The sequence below is a fragment of the Hippoglossus hippoglossus genome, chromosome 7, assembly GCF_009819705.1.
Source record: "Hippoglossus hippoglossus isolate fHipHip1 chromosome 7, fHipHip1.pri, whole genome shotgun sequence".
In the NCBI taxonomy this organism is placed as follows: domain Eukaryota; kingdom Metazoa; phylum Chordata; class Actinopteri; order Pleuronectiformes; family Pleuronectidae; genus Hippoglossus; species Hippoglossus hippoglossus.
The window spans coordinates 18,077,098-18,098,747 of NC_047157.1; positions in this window are offsets into that span (position 1 = coordinate 18,077,098).

The following is a 21,650-nucleotide window of genomic DNA, read 5'->3' on the forward strand; positions in this document are numbered from 1 at the left end:
TACTCTACAATGCTACTTCACCTTATCTTCAGTTAAGGGGAAGTTTAATTCTGGGATTCCGATATTCCTTCGTATCTCTCGTACTTGACAGTATGGTCTTAAATTTCATTCATTATGGTCCTAAAAAGCTCTTCGTCTTAAATGTAACTTGTTGAAACCTGCAGAAACCTTTTAGACTGAGAGAGTTTATTTTTTTCAATAAGCTCCATGAATTCAGACCAAGAATGGATTTACGGGTGGATTTGGTAAGAATTAACAGGATGAATAACTCATATAAAATTATGCAAGGACCTGTGATTAATATAAAAGCTGGCAGAAGTTTGAGCGGATTTATTTAATGAGTAAAAGATGTGCAGTGTACTGGAGGCTTGGGAAACGAGAGGCTAAACGAAACTGCGAGCTTGTTTTGCATGATTGCAAATGGCAAATCTGAGAGCATTTTTTCAAATTCCCATGCGTCCTCATGGTTTTATGTAGTTTAACAGTTGCAGTCATTTTAGGGTTGAATAGCTCTGCTTATTTCTTTTGACTTCCACTTCACCCTTGATCCACCTGTTTGTCTTGTGGTTATGGCGGGTCAGTGTAGAAAAGCTAATGCTGACAGGCATAATCTTGCCACATAACAGAGACGCAGCGCTCCCCTTCCTGTACAGTGTATATCTGTGTGTGTGTGTATGCGTGCTTGTGTGTGTGTGTGTGTGTGTGTGTGTGTGTGTGTGTGTGTGTGTGTGTGTGTGTGTGTGTGTGTGTGTGTGTGTTTGTGTGTGCATAAATCCCCATGACAGGAAGTCAGCAGGAAATGGAGGGACTTCCACAGCAGTGTTTACTTTTACATTTCAGCGAAAAAATATCGGGCTTCATTCTAAACAGATAGATGGCGAATGAACAAGGGAGGAATCTCAAATGCCCCGTGAAAGGAAATAAGGAATGTAAATAGTCTTCACCACACTAATATTTTTGTTTGCTATTCAAGGACATGATGATATATGCAAGCATCACATTTTTAGGATGTCTGATCACTGGCTGTGTGCATTGTGGTCAAAAAGTCCTGTTTGAAATGGGCTGTTTGTTCGGCCTGTGGTGATGCTGGTTGCAGCTTTCTTTCTGTAGCTGGAAGCTACCTGCAGTAATTGAGCCGTGGCACCCTGAAGCCACCACTGCTGCACAAAGAGCTGTTCATCTGTTTGTTCAAAGTTCAAATTTTAAACATATTGTGTGGCTAAATCGCACCAAATTTAACACTGCACTTCCTTGGGCCTTTTAGAATACACATGCCAAGTGAGAAGCCCAAATAATGATCAGTTTTTGAGATATGCGAGCCAGAGACAGACAGATAGAAGGAAAGTTCCTATGTCCCCGTGTAAATCATGCATTTAGCTCTGTTTTGATATAAATAGGAATAAACTGCAAAAACATCGGTACACTTGAGAATGGATTTTCGTCAGCTACCTGGATTATTTCAGACGAACAATGTGAACAGAAGCAGTGCTTGCTAAACACAGAGGTGTTGATGTCACTAAACCACAAACAGAATAACACACAAGTTTCCCACAAATCCCTCAGACCCCTGTCAGTGACTCGCGACCAGTTGCTGTAATCACAAAAGCTGGAACAAGGTCCAGAGACAATTCATCACTTGTGTATCCTTAACTGCTCCCTCTGTCGTTCACCCTCTGTGTGTGTGTGTGTGTTTCTTTTTTCATCTCTTTATCTCCAAGTCTCTCCCTCTTTCTCTCTGTTTGTTTGACAGGAGCTGAGAGGATTAGTTAGATAGGGGAGCTTTGAGGACTCTGTTTACCGTAAAGCACATTCGTGACACATCTTCCCTTTTTTTTTGATGTGTGTGAGAGAGAAACAAGAGAGATGAACCCCTCCTCTTTCTTTAAAGGTGTCTCACACTGCTGTATGTCGCCTTGTTACATCTCCGTGTTTACTCCCTCATTCCTCTGTTGCTTTCTCACACTCCCTCATGCCAGCTCACCCTCATGGAGATCTTCCCTTGTTTCTCAGAGGCATTTTCGGCGTTGGCTCCAGGCACATCTTTTGTTCTTAAGCTCTGTAGCCCTCCTGTTAACACCCTAACAGCACTGACTGTGCCCTCAGCCAGGAAACACAGGCTGGCCTGCAGCTCTGTTTGGGGCAATAGTGCCGGGTGCAGACAGACACGCTAATACACAGACACATTAGAATGTAGACACACACACACGCGCATGCTTTCTGTCTGACTTTCTGTCTGTATCTGTCTCAATTCCTCACAAACACACACACACTTGAACACATGCACACACTTGGACACAATGTGTGCTCTCTACCTGGGGCTATGAACAGTGAAAGCAAGCTCTGAAGTGTTTGACCTCTGTGTCTGGCTGTTGTGCGTCAGCAGGTATTATCACTCATAATATCACCACCAGGGAGGACGCACACACCCACACACTGACATACACAGATGAGCATGACTGAGCACTCAAGGAAATACTGAATCGAGAAATGGTGGATTCCCTTTTTCTATAATCAACACAAACAAATCTCAAGAACTTTGATTTAATGAGGTTTGTAATTATTTGCCAATTTAAAGATTACAATGTGTGTTAATGTGGATGGGGTTATTCAAAAGCTTTGCCCTTTATTGACATAAAAAAAAAAAAATTGCCTTGTTATACCTTTTTTATTTAATATGTTCAAAACCCAAAGTGGGAAAATGACAAGTTGTGGTTTTTGTAAAGTTTTTGACTATTTGGTGACCAGGAGAAATGACTTGAGAAATGACAAGGCACATTTCCAGGAACATTTCTGGAGGACAAGCTTGTACATGTGCGTGCACACACACACACACACACACACACACACACACACACACACACACACAGACACACACCCACACACACACAGACAATCATATGACTGTTTATCAAGTCTATATCAAGATGGACATCACAGCTCCCAAAAGTGGCGCCAAAGCCTCTTGATCACCACCTGGTGGCAGGCTGCAGGATAGGTCATGAATCCTGCCTCCTCCATGTAAGTGGATGGGACATGGAGCAAAAAGTACAAAAACATGTAAATTCTTTCCTCAAGGATGGTTTCTGTCATTTTAGGTAATTTTTATCACATTGATGTTTGTTCACGCCTTCATTTTGCGACAGGTTTGGTTTTAATTAGTGATTTGATGCCCCCCAACACTTTGGTGAAACATCATGATTTATAGCTGAGACTGACTCGTGATGGGACGAGCCAATTATTGACGGGACTTCGATGTGCAAGATGGCAGAGTTTGTAGGATGTTTTTACTTCATTGCTGTTTAGTGGGACGACAGGGAAACATGTTGTCTATCTCTATATACAGTTTATGATTTATACCCACATTACAGATTATTATTCCACCTTCCACGCAGAACCTTTTGACGTCTTTTTCGGCTTTTGTTTCTCCTGTTTGTAAAATCTAATCTCAAATCATGGACTGTTTTTGTGTTTTAATTTAACGACCCACATCATTGAAAAGAAAAATTGTAAATCTGTTGTGAATTTTCTCTCATGCATGCTTTCTGCTAGTGTTTATATATGAACATGCTCATGTGTATGTAGTGAGCGTTGTTGTTTTTGCAAGTGCCTCTTGAGTGTGTGTGTGTGTGTGTGTGTGTGTGTGTGTGTGTGTGTGTGGAAACAGAGAGATTGGCTGAGAAGGAGAGTGTGTTTAGTTCTCCCTGAGTGGGTTAGATCTGATAAGGCTGACAGCCACAGGTTGATATTCCTGAGAGCAGCCAGCCTCTCCCCTTCACACCGTATGGCTGACACACAGACCTACAGAAAGAAAATAAGATTGATGTCTCTCTTTGTGGAATGTTTTATATATATTTATATATATATGAAATCTTTTTGATAAATTTTCCAAAGGCATGCCCAAGCTATGGTTGATCTGGTGCAGGTGTATTTTGGGGATCTGTTCATGCATTAGTGGTTTTCTATTGGAATACCCGCTGCCATTACAGAAGTAACCAGACCTGGGAATCAGCCAGCAGACACTTTGCCATGCAAATGCTCATATGGGAAAACTCTGTGTGTGACAGTTACTCACATATACACCACACCTCAAACACAACGTGTTCTCTCCGAGGCCTACTTCAAACACAGCCCCAGGCTGTCTGCGTGTGCTCTGGTCATGTCGGCCGATCTGCTTGTATTTCTCATTCTGCTTCTGATTTGTTTCCCACAGGACCTGAGCAGAGTGACAGTACTCACCAAACAGCACATCTACATCTTAATGTGCATAGATATTATCCGTCTAATTTCCTATATTGGTCAGGAATACAAACAACCACCGGTGATCCAACATGTAGAACAACAGGCCATTATATTCACATCATCACTTCACACGGATCAAAAACGACTTGGCAAGACAAATATCTATACATCCACACAGAGACACAGGACTTACACATATGCGGGGGCCAAGCTATTGCTTTCCTCTGCCTGTGATGTAGGCCCTTGAGGAGGGCAAAGCAGCGGCGTAATGACATTGAAGAGAAGCACCAAGCCTCGTGTAAATAGAATGAAAGAAGAGAGAAGGGGAGAGGAGAGAAAAGGCTGCACCCTTATTCAATTAGCGGCACTGGCCTGGAGTAATTACTTCTACTCTCCCTAATTCGCATGTAAATTTGCGACGAGCACTGCACTATTTTAATACAATTTAGCGCCACTTTGACTGGATGCCAGTGTTGTGCACATGAAAGAAGAGCTTTGTGTGTGTGTGTGTGTGTGTGTGTGTGTGTGTGTGTGTGTGTGTGTGTGTGTGTGTGTGTGTGTGTGTGTGTGTGTGTGTGTGTGTGTGTGTGTGTGTAACTGTGTGTAACTGTGTGTATGTGTCAGGGCCATAACCGACGAGAAAAAGATGATTCCTTTGTGTGATTCAGCTGAAGAGCGAGGCAGTGAGACTCCAAGAGTAAACAGAGAGAGGAGGAGCGCAGTGGAAGGAGAAAAGGTCTATAGTGTTGACACGATGATCAGATAAGATCCGCAGTGGGACCTGACTGACTCTGTGTGTCCTGTGGGAACAGCAGCTCCGACTCTTCCCTACAAATCTGCTGTCACCTCTCTCTTACCTGCTGCACTCACACGCATGCCAAGAGCAAACAGTCCAATTACAATCTGACATCTCCACCAAACAATACTGAACTCGTTGGAAAGGGAAATGTGCTAAATTATAAGTATAGCGTTAAGGTTTAAATTTGGCCTCATAGGTTAAACGACACTGGCAGGTGAGAAACTACCAGTGGCCTCGTGCCACAGTGCAGGTGAGCGGGTGAGGTAATAAAAAGTAAATCCCAATCTCTGCCACTATCTCTTCCCCGTATCGATTTCCTCCTGCCAATAGTTTGTCTGCTTGGATAATTGTCTAATTAGCCCGCTAATTGGTCCGTATCATTAGCCATTTTAGGATATTGTCCGGGATGAATAATATTGGTCTGTGTCAAACAATCCCCGATAGCCATTCCCACGTTGTGCATCTCTCTGCCCACCTTAGACACACAAATCGATGCCCAGCCTCTGCTTCTCTGCTGGTCCACAGCTGGATGGATAGACAGACGGACTGAAAGAAAAACAGGCGCACAGGTGGATGGATGGACATGAGAAGTGTTGTGCAAACAGGTCAATAGATACAGTAGGTGGGAAGAAATTGTACAGGCATGCATGTGTAAAGCACATATACATGTATGGACATGGATACACAAGAAACACTTTCAACTTATGTGTGTGTTTTAAAATGCTTTACATGAATGTTTGGTGTGTCATACAATACGATCACAGTTATAACTAAGACAACATTTTCTTCATACATGAATTCTTGTCCAGGAAATCTTTGAAAATGTCACCAAAAAAATACTGTACATGTTACATGGTAATCCGTGCAGGAGATTTTGTGTAATGCTGCTAACTAACAGACAAACAAATTAAATCCTTGTCGGAGGTTATCATGACTCTAATATGTTACTGATGTTATGCCATTAAGTTTTCCAGGGGCTTGCATGATTCCGTGCAATAATTTAAGACAATATTTAATAGAATATACAGCACATGGATCCAACGAGCATTCAACAAAAACAAATCAGTTGAAAGTGATATTGAGTAGCGCTTCTCTGGGGAAAAGTTTTTAACTATCAAATATTTAAAGAACTTCTTTCTTCAATGAAACTTTTACAATATATAACGCTGCTTGACTCCTGTAATCTCCAAACATGTTTGATATCATTGGTGGAGCTTCAGCACACGGTAGTTAATCTGCAAACTCCTCACAATAAACAAAACATGAAATCTTACCATCAGACCTGACCAAGCCTTAGATGAGGGGGGATTTCCCAGTGCGTCTCATTCCTAAATCACTAGAGTACGGGAAACGCAGAGGCAGATAAGATGGTCTAAAAGCTTGCGTGTCCCTTGAAAGGAAGGAAGAAGCGTTGGTGTGTTTGAAACCTAAGCAGTGATACAGGAAAAGAGGCCAAATGATGTTTGGTGCTAAGCTCAGATGTTGTTTATTGATTTGTGTACGGTCTCTGTGAACTTTATTTGAGGTGAAAACAGGCCATGCATGGCCATCCTAACTGTGTATATGGGTAAGCACAAGGCTCGATCTTCAGAGGTGGAGACTGTGTGTGTCTGTATGTATGTGTGTTTGTGTGTGTGTGTGTGTGTGTGTGTGTGTGTGTGTGTGATTACATTAGCAGGTGTGTCTCAGCTGTTGAGGTGATGTCGTTTGAGCGAAGCGCCCTTTGACTACTTTCATGACCTCTGATGACTCTCACCCCATTTTGTCGACCTTTGCGTTTAGCTATTTCTCACACTCACACACACACACACACACACACACACACACACACACACACACACACACACACACACACACACACACACACAAGAGGTTCTTTTTACCTGTCCTATATTTGCAGGTTTTACTGCTCACAGAGCAGCTGTACTTAGCTGCACTGTGCATAGGTTTGAATGGGAGCTGGGCAGATGTCACCTGTTTTTCTCTGTGTGGAAATCCCCAGCTCCCCAGGCCCTGCTGTGCAACGCAATGACTCACTCATAATTTCAAGTGTGTGTTTGTCTGTGTGTGGTGTGTGTGTGCGCCAGTTTAAGTAGTGTGAGTATACTTGCACTCCTATACTTAGAATGTACTGTAGATTGTGTGTGTGTGTGTGTGTGTGTGTGTGTGTGTGTGTGTGTGTGTGTGTGTGTGTGTGTGTGTGTGTGTGTGTGTGGGTGTTTGAGGTACTCCGGTTTTTTGGGACACTTTGTTTTACGCAATTAGGACACACACAGCTACTTTTTAAACAAGTCTCATTTTTCATAAACGCTTTTCAGCCCTGGAAACGAGCAAAGCATCGGAAGTAAATGATCGCTCTACTATAATGGGGCTTTTGTGTGTTGGAGTGAATTGGTGTGTGTGTGCGTTTCTGTGTGTGTTTGTGTTGATGCTGTGCAGGTCTGTGTTGGTCTGATAGTGATCTCTGAGATTTGCAGTTGTTGCCCTTTGACCTTAGCGGCATGTAGTTTTTCACTCAGCACACCTCCAGCACAGCGTCTCTATTTCCCCTCCTGGTGGATCAGTATTTGTTTTGAGTTACCATATTATTAAAAACAATGCCAGTTCTACCACAAAACTACATTTTCAGTTTTTCTGCTTTTTCAACCTTCAATCTGACATCTTGTCCCTCATTCTCCTCTCCAGAATCATTGTGTCTCTCTCTGTCCCACTTCACCGTGTGTTTCCCACTTTCCTCTGTTCTTTTTTCTCTCCCTCTCACATTCCTTTTTTTTCTATTATAAGCAGCACTTTGCCTGTATTCCCACACAGGTTTGAGCCATTTTCACTTATTCACTTCAATTGCCTCAATTCAAATGGCTAATGACAAATGGAATCAAATTAAATATTTACAATAGGCAGAACGCCCCAGCAAGTACTCTGCACATACACAAAGAAAAAAAGGTGAGAGTGTCGTTCAACAACCAAGGACACACAATCTCTCCACTTTTCCTCTCGGTATTTCTTTCACCGTGGTTTTGACATAGTGGCAGTGACACGCGGGTATGCACACATGAGAAAACACACACACAAAGACACACTTTTTTTAAGGCTACAGTGTAACTACAAATACACACACACATGCTCAGATATCCGGGTACAGACACAGACACATATGCTCAGGCCATTGACACAGACACGCACAACCGCACTCCCTCTCACACACACACACACACACACGCACACACACACACACACACACACGCCCGCCAGATAATATACACAAGTTGCTGGCACTCTGATATGTGCTGCTAGATTGATCCAACTCTTTTATCTGCTAAATAACTTACCATCGATTGAGCGGAGGTAAGGAGGAGGAGGAGGAGGAGGAGGAGGAGGGGGACATGGATGTGCACAGAGAATTAAAGCTCACCAATATCCAGGAGCTGTCCGCGCTCCCTGAACAAGTCACCATGTCGCCCGCAGCAGAGAGGATATTGAGGAGAGCATGATAAAAACAGATGCAGGTCCAGAGAAAAGAGCTTCTCTGGACCTGCGTTGGGAAAAGATTTCGTTTCACCCCAATATTCCTATGAATTCATTAGGTGTGGATTTCCAGCACCTTGTCGTTATGAGCCTGGACTCTAACAGGTATTATCCATTTCTTATCATTTGAGGGAGCCGGAGGAAAAGTGTTATAGTGGCCCTCTGCTCAGCCTCAGGGGAGCCCGCTCTACACCCATAGAGGGTTCAGAGGCTAATTGGATATATCACTGCGAAAAACATTTAAAATCCCAAATCAATACCTGCCTCTTTAATGCTTTTCGTGAAGAAGTGCTCCTCTCTATTGCTGCTGACCCCCACTCCTCCCTCTCTCTCTTTCCCCACTCAGACCCTGTCTTCTGCACAATCCCTCACCGCCTATAAGGGCCAGGGGATATGTGTAGGGGTCAATGAGCTAAGGGCTACTGGGGGCCAAAACAGAGTGAGCCCCACGGGGGTTTTAGAATTGAATGGTAGCATGGTGATGTACATGAGAGAGCTTATGGGAAACATCAGTAGGAATAACATCTAGCTCAACACTTCCACCAGACAAGTAAAGTGCGTACAACAGCGCATAAAGAGCAGAAGAGCAGCAACAGGCAGAACGTGTTGTAATGAGATACAGGTCAAGTTCTGTGTGTGTTAGCTGAAATTCTTACAAGATCTGAGTCTGCATGTATGTGATGATGTGTTGGCTCTGTGTGTGCACATCTGCATCTTAGCATTTTGCTGAAAAGAGAACAATTACTTGACCGACTAATCATTTATGCTCTTATATGTATGCTTGTCTATTTTGCAGAGTAACTCAGTAATCCTCTTTTCCCCTTTTCAGGCGTGTCCTGTGGAGGATCCTCGGAGACTTGGGTCTGGACTTTCTCCGCAGTTTGCCTTTCACATGTCATTTAGCTGATAGCTTTATCCAAAGCGACTTCCAATAAGTGCATTCAACCATGAGGGTACAAACCCAGAACAGCAAGAACCATGTAAGTACATTAGCTTCAAACTTTTTTCATTTTTGTGTCTGTTGGCTGTTAGAAGCATCATCAACACCCCCACTTGCTCAAATGAATCCTCCAGGGGATCTCCCGTTGTTTTCTCACATCGTCTCCTCTGGATTTTTGGGGAATTTATTCCAGGGGCCCAGGCGGAGAAAGTCCACAGAATCCACAGTTCACACATACACCTCCTCTGGAGAAACTGCAGAGTTTAGTGCAAGTCTGAAAGCAGCTTATATTACCTATTTTCCAGAGACATGTTTATTTCAGACATAGCTTGTCCTCTCCTCACAGCCACTTTCTTCAGAATTGAAACATCTATGCTATATCTTTTTGAAGTTGGAGGCCCTAATCGATTTACAATGGATCTCAGTGGAGTGCACACCTCGGCCAAAGCCCAAGTCCCCTTAAATTCAAACAAGCTTTATAGCTTAGGCCAAATCACGTTTCTCAGCTACACATCGGCGGTAACAGGCTGCTGGCCCTATTTGTTACCATACAGCGGCTTAAAGAACCCACATCCACTTATTTGAATGCACACACTCATCAATAACAACCCCCTAAATATATCTGATAGATCCACACATAATTCTCTGAGAAATCAACGAAATCATCTCACAATGTTAAAGAAACTGAAAAATAAAATCCATGATCGACCCCACTGATCCGGAGCCACACCAGAATTCTTCCCTGACCGAAACCACATCCTTCCACCAAGTTTGGTGATAACCTCATTAGTAGTTTTTACGTAATCCGGCAAACTAACAAACAAACAAATGCAGATGCAAAAATTATTTTCTTGGCAGCGGTTTGGTTTGAGTCAGTTTTTTTCTCTGGGTATTCTCGTGGATTGTCTTACCACTTCCTGGATTGCACGATGACAGGTCCCCACTGAATCTTCTAGAAGCGGGTTTCGAAAGTGGAGGAGTCATCGATCAAAATAATGTCCTGTCACTGATCAAATTTTTAATTTGGTGCACCTTAGCATAGTTAGGATGTTTGCACCATGTTGTGTGTGTGTGTGTGTGTGTGTCTTTGTGTTTGCACAGATTTGGATTCATATGATCTTCAGGGATCCGTCTCTAACCGCCAGTATTTCGTACTGTCGGCGTTATCGCCTTTGACATAGTTTCATTTCCAGAAAAACAGGAAGCAGAGAAGGTTGTCTTGCACTTCAGTCCCAGCGGCTGCAGTTAACATGACCCTGGATGTGCATGGATGCAATGTTGTGCAGCGTGTGACTGCACATGTGGGTATGTATGTGGTTGGCGAGTGTGTGCGGGGACATGCATGACACAGTGGCTCAGTCAGTTGCAGAGTAAGCGTCTGATTCTTTGAAAACCCGTTGTTAGTAATATTTCAGTGACAGTTGATCCTTTATTCCTTCTGTTTTCAACAATTGTCCAGTCGCCCTGGCTCTAGACGTGTAAATGCATCACAATGAGCCGTCCTCACTCTGCAAAAAAAGTGTTACAACTGTCACTGTTCATTGGAGTTTGTCCGTGCTCTCTTCACCCCCTCATCCCATTCCCTTTCCCTCCCCCGCCAACTTCCCTCCTCCACTTTCACCCTCCCTCCTTCCCACTCCTTCCTTCCTCTGTTTGCTTTTGCTCCCTTGATTCACTTTCGGTGCCAACTTCTACCCTTTCTTTGTAAAATGACTCTCTCCCCCTCTCTTTACTGCGACTGCTCCACTGCCAAGGAGAAGCTTGGGAGAGGAAAAGGATGGGTGGGTGGGAATAAAACCCATCGTGTTGACTATAGCAACTAAGTGGCAAATATAATTTTCACTGACTGCAAGGTTGTGTATCTTTCTGCAACTAAAATACAGTAACGGATGTTTCTGAGATGTGATTTCACATCAGTCTGGAGCACATGTTCTCCTTCTGAACACTGTTTCTCCAAAGAATAAGAAAACAAGTTTACATTTCTTGTCTCCCCTCACATCATGTTGTTTGCCAGGGATTGTTCTCATTTGTGCTTCTGAGTCAATTTATTTATTTGTTTTGCTCATTTCATCAAATTGCATATTTCTAAATTGATATCATTATAAACCGGGCTTCAGTTCAGGCTTCTCCCTCAACAAATAAACCATCCTTTATTTAGATGGAGATTGCGCAGGGAACATTAACCAAGAATTTATTTTAGATTTTCTACTAGAGGCTCGTGCTTGTTTAACAATGCTAAACAAGTGTGACTTTAAACAGAATAAAAATCCATGTAGAGCACAGTAACACTCAAATATTTGCTTTCATTATTTTGACTATAATTTAAGTATTTATTTTCAATGAATCTGTTGATTATTTTCTCAATTAATAACGTTGCTTTTTTTGTCCAAATAATTATAGAAAATAGTGATGTTTAGTCTGACCAACAGTCCAGAACCCAGAAGAGAAGGACATTTCTCTTCACTGCTGTATAATCCATTCTTCTGTATTAGCAGTGCTAACTTTATTGCTATTCCTATATATGCCATCTCTTTGACTATTACTGTTGCTCCCTTCACCCACACAACTGTCAAATGCTCAGCTGAAATGCAGCAAAGTTTAGGCACATCCTCTGGAGGTTTTCTGGAGGTTATGCAAGGATATTTAGGAAATCACTAACTTAAGTGGAGAAGATGAGATAGTTTGTGGGCAAATGTCACAAAAAAAGAAAAACAAATGGGGAAAGGATAATCAAAAATTAGGGGTGTCAAGGTTCACTTATTTGTACCAAACATTTTCGGTGTGGTTGTTTTAGTTCGGCACACATGTAGCCCATGTACATGCTGAACCTTTTGTGTGTTGAACTCAATTTGAAACTCCCCGTCGTATATTAGCAGCCACTTGCTAAAAATTCAGACCAGGCCAAAGTGATAATCACAGCGGATATGCAGCCATAATATTGTCTTCTACAATATCATGAAGGACAGATATTGGTTAACTCCACACTTCCACTCTTATCTTGCTGGAGTGATGTTTTATTATTTTAAATATTAAGTTAATTACACATAGATATGCCAAGAACAACATGCATAGACATTGTTCCCAACACAGTCCTCCCTCAGCTTCCTGTTGAGTTTAGTTAAAGGGTCCATCTAACATAGTCTCCATGTGCACTGGACAGATCCTCTGGAGTGTGAATGATGTGTGGAGACACACTCTATACAGTTGGAACAAGCCAGAGATGGACATGATAACACGTCAGTGTTAACCCCGAGAGGGGCAGTTGTGTACTCTGTTGTGTTTGTTTGAGCTTGTCCCCTTCGTGACGGCTCATTTCTAGATTCCAACAAATACACATATCAGCCACGCAGCCATCAGCGTAGAAAAAGAGACAGGAGGTCAGGGCAGAGGACTTCACTGTGAACCATATGGCTTCAGTTTGTCCAGTTTGTTGACGTACAGGCAACATGTGCAGAAAATATATTCCCAGTACAGGAACTAAAGAAGTGAATATATATGAAAACAAAGTTAAACATACATTTCGAAAAAAGAGGGAAGACTTTCTCCAAAGAGGAACCGTCGAAATAGATTCTTAACTTCCCGCACCCGCCCCGTACTTTTTCTTGTATTTTGAGTCAAATGAAAATAAAGTTTCAGTGGTGACTTAAGCAACAGGAAGCAGTTGTCCCAGATTCACTTGTTTGCATCTGTCTGTTAACAAAAGATGTACCACATGTAGTCATTATGCAAATGATCAACAATTGTCCTGATGTTTATCTGATGTGTGTTTCTGAAGAATGTCATGCAAAGTAATCATTTCTAAACTGTTAAGAAAATTGGTTTAGTCATATTTGCAGAAGTCTTGTGCTATGGTCACTATACAAACACAGATGCACACACACATTGTGAAATACCATGTTGCTATTGTGTTGTGTGTTTGTAGCCTAACGTGTAGCCAAGACAGCTGGCTACACAATAACAAGAGGATAAAAAATAACTCTGTATTAACGTCACGTGGCATTAGGCCGCCAGTATTTTCAAACAATCCTTGTCTGCACACCCTTGTGCACACATACACACAAATACACACTAAATTGCATCCACAATGCACGCACACACACGCACACACACACACACACACACACACGCACACACTTATTTCGCAATAGCTCCTGCCCTCCTTCATTTCAAATCATGTGCCAGATGCCCCCACTTCAACTGCTGTTAATCATATTATCTGGAATCCTTAGCACTTAAATCCATAACTGCTGTGTGTATTAATTGCAGGGAATCCAATTATTATGTCTACATTAATTAAAGCCATCTGCCAGGGATGGGGTGGGGGTAAGGGCACATCAAGCTGTCTCTGTTTGAAGGCATCCGAGTTGATGTGTGAAAAATGGCAGCTTGCTATTTTAGGTAATTTTGTGCCCGAGTTAAAATGAAACTTTCTCGCGCGCTGATTATGGCTGACGATCAAGGCGACGCTAAAAGAGATCTACAGGGAGCTCATGGCCGGGAGTTGTAACGTGACTTGACAAGCACTTCCTGGTTCAATGTCACAGCAATCCTCTTTAGCTGGTGATCATATATCCATCTGTTTCTGCTGTCAGAATACATTATTCATTCCTGGCATGAGCGCATGCACATGTAGGCTTTAACTCTTCCACCGTACAGCGGAGGCGAATGGAATCAGACATTTAGAGATCGGGAGGAAAAAAGGGGGAAACTGAAGTGTTCGGCATGCCACGCTTCAATCACAGGCTCCTACCACACAGGAGGCTGTTTGACTGCCCGTAAGTGATGGTGCTCAAGCATCTCGTCTCTCCTCATGAAGGGATTGCCCTGGAGGAGGGAAGAAGCAAGTGCAGGAGTGAAGTTCAAAACAAAATAATATTGAACTCAGCATTATTCGAGAAAAGGAAACGGCGTTAAGTTTTGATATGTTGCCTTTTCCGCAGTAAGGTATGGCTCCGAGGCAGACAGATAGTCAAAGAGAGAGGTGGAGTTACGCCGGGTAGATGGAAGATGGGAAAGGCATGTGAGATGGAAGAATAAAGGGAACAGAGCAGTGTACTGTATATAGCCTCTCACATCCATCCATCTATTGCCTTTGCCAGCCCCTCCCTCCCTCCGTTCACACCCCTCCTTCATCTCTCCGACTTCAAGGCTCTGCGGAGGGAAAACATGTCAGTAACTGGGGGCGTAATCCTGGGCGGCCAGTGCTCCTCGCTCAAACACGCACAACAAATACACGCTATCACACACACGAGGCCTGCACGGAGTGACAGCTGATCAGGAGTGCCTGCTAGCGCCCTCCCCTTCCCCCTACGCAACCCCCGCCCCCCTCCTCTCATCTCAGCACTCATCTGATTTGATCCATTAGCATTCTTTTCTCTGTGTTGTTCGTGCTACTGTCAGACTCGGTGGCACAGCCTCAGTCTGAAGCAGTTGAACTGTCGCCCGGGGGGCCTCACCTGAGAGGGCTGACAGCTGCCTGCATAATCAGCCCCCTCTCTGACTGGATCCTGATAGGCCCAGACCAGAGAGCAGGTGGGGGGTTGCAGGCAGGTGGTGGGTGGCTGTACAATTGGAGACTGGGTTTGTTTCAAAGATGTGCATGAGAAATGAAAGTGAGGGTGTAGGTGGGGAGCATGAGGGACACATGGGAAGTGGGGAGACCTAAGGAGGAAGAGGAGAAGAAGGAAGGAAACGTCATGGTAGGTTGAGAAATCATGGCCACTGAATCAGAGTCTCAAACAACAGAATCAGAGTCATGGCTGGTGAATTATGAGAAACATTTGAGTAAAGGTTACTGTATTCTCACACTGGTATTACCCTTTTAAGTATTTCGATCATTTCGAGAGTAACACATAAGAGGAAGAGGAAGTTCTCTGTTTTGTTTTAGTCGAACTGCAACTTACGAAAGTTTAATTGAGATAATGAGAAACGAGGGAAGGATTGAAGATGACCTCGTTATCGTGGAGAATGAAACTGAATCTAGCTGTGCAGCTAGAAAGGACAGTGAAAATGCAGCATGTGAAAATAAAGACCAGGACATGTACATTTTTCTCTTTTTTCTCTTGGACTTTTGATAAAAGCGTCACCGTTTGAGTTAACAACACGACAATCATTAACATTTCCAGAAGTGTAGATCATGACATTTTCCATTCAGGCACGGGAGCAGTAATTTACGGGAGATTGCAAAGCTCCTTCTCCTCGCTCAGGATCGTCTTCCGGGATTTGAGCTGGAACGCACAAAGCACATAAAAATTAAATTACAGGACCTCCTCCAGTCGAACTAATCCACTTCAAATGGTGCTTTAGATTCCGCTGTCCTGCCCTTGACCCCTGACCCTGACACCTGGTTCAGAGCAGGGAAGGGCTCCTGTGCCGGAGGCCTAAAATAGATCTGTCACATTTCACATCCCGGTGTTGCTGTCCCCTCCCCTGGCCCACCCTGACCCAGACAACAGCCCCTCTGTTGGCCTCTGTTTGCTCTGGAGAGAGCTCCGCACCTCAGCACAGGCCCACCCCTCTTCCTCTGTTTCCTCAGTCACTCTGTCCGCTTCTCTTCCAACTTCATATTATTTCTCTTTTTCTCTGCCTCCTTCCTTTCCTGCTCTTCCTGGACTTATTTCTCCTTGTCTCCATTGCTTTGTTCAGCTTTTTTTCTTCTTCCAATCCGTGCCTTCCCTTGTATCTTTTACTCCTCTATTACTCAGTCTCCCGTGAGATCAATTTACCTGTGTGTGGCCGAACCTTCTTCCTCACACAGGGCTCCTCTGTATGCCACTGTTATGGAGTCTGTCTTCTTTCCTGTCATTCACCGGCTCTTCATCTCCGGCGTTATACGCCTTCTAGAGCCTCTGCTAACTTTCTGCCTCCCAACTCATTTCAAATTCAATTAAACCTCCGGAGATTCAACTAACTTTTAAAAGGATAGGGGCATATCTCGCTCTCTTTCATTCACCGTAACTTTATGGGTTCCTCCCACTGGTTTTTCTCTCTTCCCATCAATCCCCGATTCCTCTTTCTCGTTCTTTCTTTCTCTCATAGCGTGCCACATTATTGCCTTCAATCATCCATTTCTCTCTTTTTTTTGTACCTCAGCCGTCATTCCCAGCTCCCTCTCCTCCGCCCTGCAGCTGTCTAAATGGTCAGTGTTGTCCAGGTACATGTTATTCTTGGTGGAGGACAGAAGTAGGGCATGGAGCTGCACTCTGTGGGAACACGACTTCACAGACCTTTGCGAGGGAGCGGAGGCGATTCCTCCAAAACAAACCTCATCAGTCTTCTACCAATCTTTTCTTAACCCGACCAGAGGCGATGTTACCCAACTCCTGTCGCAATCCACATCCCTGTATATCCCATCATACAAATCACACCACTGTGCTGCAGACGTTCAGTTTATCCAAGGTAAATACAGGTGACTTAGGTTGAGGCCTGCACATTCCCAGGGCCAGGGTCTTAAAGAGCAAAGCCAGGACAGGTGTCTGGATCTGGGCAAAGCACAAATATACAAAGGCTTGCTATGAAACAAAACCTATCCTCCTATTGTCTGGCTGTGGTTAGAGAGCCGCCAGCTTTCGTGCTCGCTCTTTTACTTTCAGTTCATGAAAAGACGTTTGGAAAACCGCTAGTCATCTTACGTGACATTGCGGTGATGCACATTATAGTTTTTCTCCAGCCACAAACTTGTGATTGATGGTCTCGCCGATCTCTTCTTCCCTCTTTTCATCGGTAATCGGTGGATTAAAAAGGACTTGTATTGCGTGGCCATGATGAGACTGCGGTGGGTGAATGAGGACGTATGTTTTTGTTTTCAGTGAGAGCCAAGCTGTATAAACACCAACATTGTTACAGTTTAATGGATGCTAAGTGACTTGGCCCATGATTGATGATTGTGACTCTAATGCCAGTCAATGGCCCATGTAAAAAGAATTGGAAGATATTTTTTAGTGTTTTTGATTCAAATACCATACATTATAGTTGGTCATATAACAGCTAATGAAGACTTTATTAACTGAGAAAGTGAAGCTTTTTGCTTTAACCTCACATGAAAACGTGTCATCTACAAATCGGAGTTCCTTATTTTAGCACCATCTTTCTTCTTGGTCTTTCTTTCTTGGTGTTAGATTCCTCCTCAGAGTTCAGATTCGTGTGTGTGTGTGTCCGTGCCACAGTGTGAATCTCTGGGTTGTGCCCCAGCTTGCATCGCTGCACGCTAAATCACAGCCAGGGTTTTTAACGTCTTCTCCAGTGTGCCTGGGAGAGTCATTAACACACACTAGAATTACAGAACACTCCTCGGCAGCCTTCACCTACTATGTGTGTGCACATGCCCTCTTGTGTGTATGCGTGCAGTATGTTTCTTTGACTCGGCCACTGTGTGTTCAGGTGTTGCCAACTGCTCTAGTTAAAACATTGTGTCATGAAGGCCAGACCTCTTACTTCCACTCTCCCTCTAATACATAGAAAATAAATAAAACGCAATCCACTCATCATAAATAAGAACCTGGTGGTTAACATACATTTGACTGCCATTTAATTCTGTGCTGGACTATCATTTCCATAGGATCATATCCATATACTATTATTAGTCTGGACCCTCGAGGGACAACTCCAGAGGTTACCCTCTGTTAAAGGTGGGAAGGCAATAGCCCTGCCTCAAAGCTGACATGGTTATTGGAGCAGCTACAGCACCATGGGGATCTATCTCACAGGGAGCGAGGACGACGTCTTTCACAGTCAGATCCCGCAACTGCTGCAAATAAGGTCAAACCATCTGTCATGGCGCCCATCATACTTAACACCCTTTACTTCAGCTCTCGATGGCCTTACATCCTGTATCCGTTACTTGCTGGTGGTCCCTGTGTGTTTTCTGTGTGCACATGCTCAGATGGCAAGTTTCTTATTTGTTCACCAGCTTGGAAGCGCGCTACAGTGACATGAAATCCCGGCTTATATATCAGTACAATGGAGTGCACTTCAATACAGTTGGCCGAGTTCAAGATTCACATTTGCTGTTTGTGTGTATGGTGGTGGCAGGCATCTGGAGTGAACTTTTCAGGAAACAACTTAGCACGTCCTCCCTTATGCTAAGGAATTTGAGTTTCTTTTTTTAGTTCACTTGAAGAAATAACTTGCAATCATCGTCACATAAATTGTGTTTTAGAAACTTGAGTTTAGCAGTGGCACTGTAGCTTCTTGGGGAAACCTACTTAGGAGTTAAACAGCCAACTGTGCTGGGACATTAAAGGAGCAGCTTGCCTGAAAAATAGCTCCTCATTTGAGGTTTTTATGGGAGTTATTGTATGTGGTATTTACTTGTAGATATTTGGCTAATAGGCTGTAAGAAGCTTGAGCTGAACAGTCAAGTCTTTGACATACTGAGCTGGTTCTCCTGTTTGGGGTTAAACTAGAACAGTGAGAGCTCCTGAAGGGTTAAATGATACAGTGCTGGGGCCTTGCAGCCCTGAGGCTGGGCATAGGGCCAGCTCCACTCATAAACATGGAGAGCTTCAAGTGTGTGCGTGTGCATGTGTGTGTGTGTGTGTACGTGCATTTACGTGTATGCGTCTGTCTGTGCCAGGGACAGCCCAGTGACTCATGGAGTACAACCCTGCCCCCTTGGCAAAAGAAGAGCTAAGTTTTAAAGAGACACGAACAACCTTAGAAGATAGTGTGTGTGTGTGTGTGTGTGTGTGAGAGAGAGCGCGAGAGAGAGAGAGAGAGAGAGAGAGAGAGAGAGAGAGAGAGAGAGAGTAATACAAATTAAGGCACGAAAGGAGGCGCTGTAGAGTGTATGTTTTTTCTCTCAGCTCTCAGCTCATGGATGATCACACAGTTCTCATATCCTGTGGAAAGATGTCAGTCCTCTGCCACAGGCCCTGCTGGGAAACTGAGGGGCCACTGTGTGTCATACGTGCACATACCTACACACACACACACACACACACACACACACACACACACACACACACACACACACACACACACACACACACACACACACGTTCATTCACTCTGAATTTAACCTGTACAGCCATGCAGAAATATATGTTGGAAAAACAGAAAGGTACATTGTGTATTAAGTCAGTTTGTCCTCTTAGCTTGCTGGTAGCAAACAAATAATCATTTAACCTGCAACATCACTAACAGATGTGTAAACACCCTGAACCCTTGACATGCACACACATGCACAAATCAAATCACATTAAAACTCTTTCTCTCTGGCTCACACACTTTGCCCGGTGTCTTTTTCTTTTCCGCACACTCACTTAGCCTCTCTCTCTCTCTCTCTCTCTCTCTCTCTCTCTCCTTCTTCCACACACACTCACACAAACAGGCGTTGGGCCAGCTGAGTCATGTCTAAGTGGCGTGGAGTGTGATTGCAGCTCACACTTACATAACCCTCGTCTCCACACAACTGTCATTAGAGCAGCTCAGCAGAATGGACAGAAACAATTCTTTACTCTGCAGACAGAAGAGGCTCAAGACTCTACTTCTCAATGGACTGTCAGTGCATGTGTGTGTGTGTGCATGTGAGCGAGCTAACTCATGCATGTGTGTGTGTGTGTATCCTGCTTTGTGTGAGCTCACGTGTTTCTTGTAACTTTTTATCGAATCATCTGCGCACTAGTTATCTTTGCAAGTAATGAGGGAGTTAAGTTTCTCTACTCCTCTTTGGACAGAGGGAGTCGACATTCTGGCAGCCTTTGGTGTGTGTGTGTGTGTGTGTGTGTGTGTGTGTGTGTGTGTGTGTGTGTGGGTGTGTGTGTGTGTGTGTGTGTGTGTGTGTGTGTGTGTGTGTGTGTGTGTGTGTGTGTGTGTGTGTGTGTGTGTGTGTGTGGAGAGAGAGAGAGCCTATATTTTGGCAGGCTTCAGTTTATACAGATGGAGCAGCTCTCGTTGGATAAACCACAGAAAATTCCTCCCACTGTCCAAGTTAGCACTTCTTAGGGAGAGAGCCCTGCACCCTTCCCCCGCCGTCACCCGCTGCAACCTTCCACACCTCGCCTCTCCTGTCTCCCACTGCCCCTTGTGAACCCCGCCGATGCCTCTCCCCCGTCTCCCTACACCACATCACCTCATTGGCAGTCCCTTGAGGAAAGTAGAGCAGGGCCAGCTAGTCGAGTTTGGATGGACCCAATCACTTTTCCCAGCTCTTCCTGTCGTGGACGAGCCAGACCAGAGTAATCAAATGGGAAGCAATTGAAGGACCGCATGGCCTTTCCTCTCCTCTCTTTTTCTCTCCTCTCCTCACCTCTCATCTCCTCTCCTCTGGAAAAGTGATTATGTTAACACTTGATCTTCACTACAGAGTGACCAAAATCATGACAAATGTTTTTTCAGCGTCATGACGCATCCCCTGCTTTTCCGTTTAACCTCAGCTACCTCTGGACCAGTCCAAGTCCTTACCTCATGTGGCTGGTTTTAATGGCTTATTCACTACGTACAAATGCCACTGTGTAATGTAATAACATTATATCCCTGATAGCTTTACTCTGGACTTGGGTCCAAATCTGCAGCATGAGTAATGGCGGCTTTAGTACTGGTAGGAAATTCGTTTTTTTTTTTACCCTTCTATTGAATATAACAGGCTATTCATGATGGATTAGTTCCCCTAATAAACAGAAAGAGGGTTTGATTTACATTCGTCTAAGCTAACAGATTGTTGAGGTAAACTAATGTCAAATTAAACAAATGTTATCTGGTGAACAATCCCCCCTGAACACACATCAACACAAGCAGCCAAAAATGATTTCAAGGCGATGCTGCTCTTATGCTTATCATAAATGACCTAATTCCTTGCCAGCAGTGTTTGCACTGAGCTCCAGCATGTGTTTACCAGTGGCAGACTGCCTCCCCATTAAAGCTGCCGTTCCCCTGAGGCCGTAGCACGCATTATTAAGACACAGGATATGGACTCTGACCATGGCGTCCTACCTCTGCCTGTAGCCACATGGTTTCTACCTGTAAACCCTCTTATATGCACCCATTCCGCTGTCTGCCTGGCTGCTTGCCTACTTTCATATGCTTACTACAGTCTTTCCTTCTCCCCTTCCTCTGTTCATTCTTTCTGTCCTATATCAGGTCTGTCTTGGCCAACTGTTGTTTTCATCGACGGGACTGTTGATCAGCATTTTTTTACTGTAAATATGA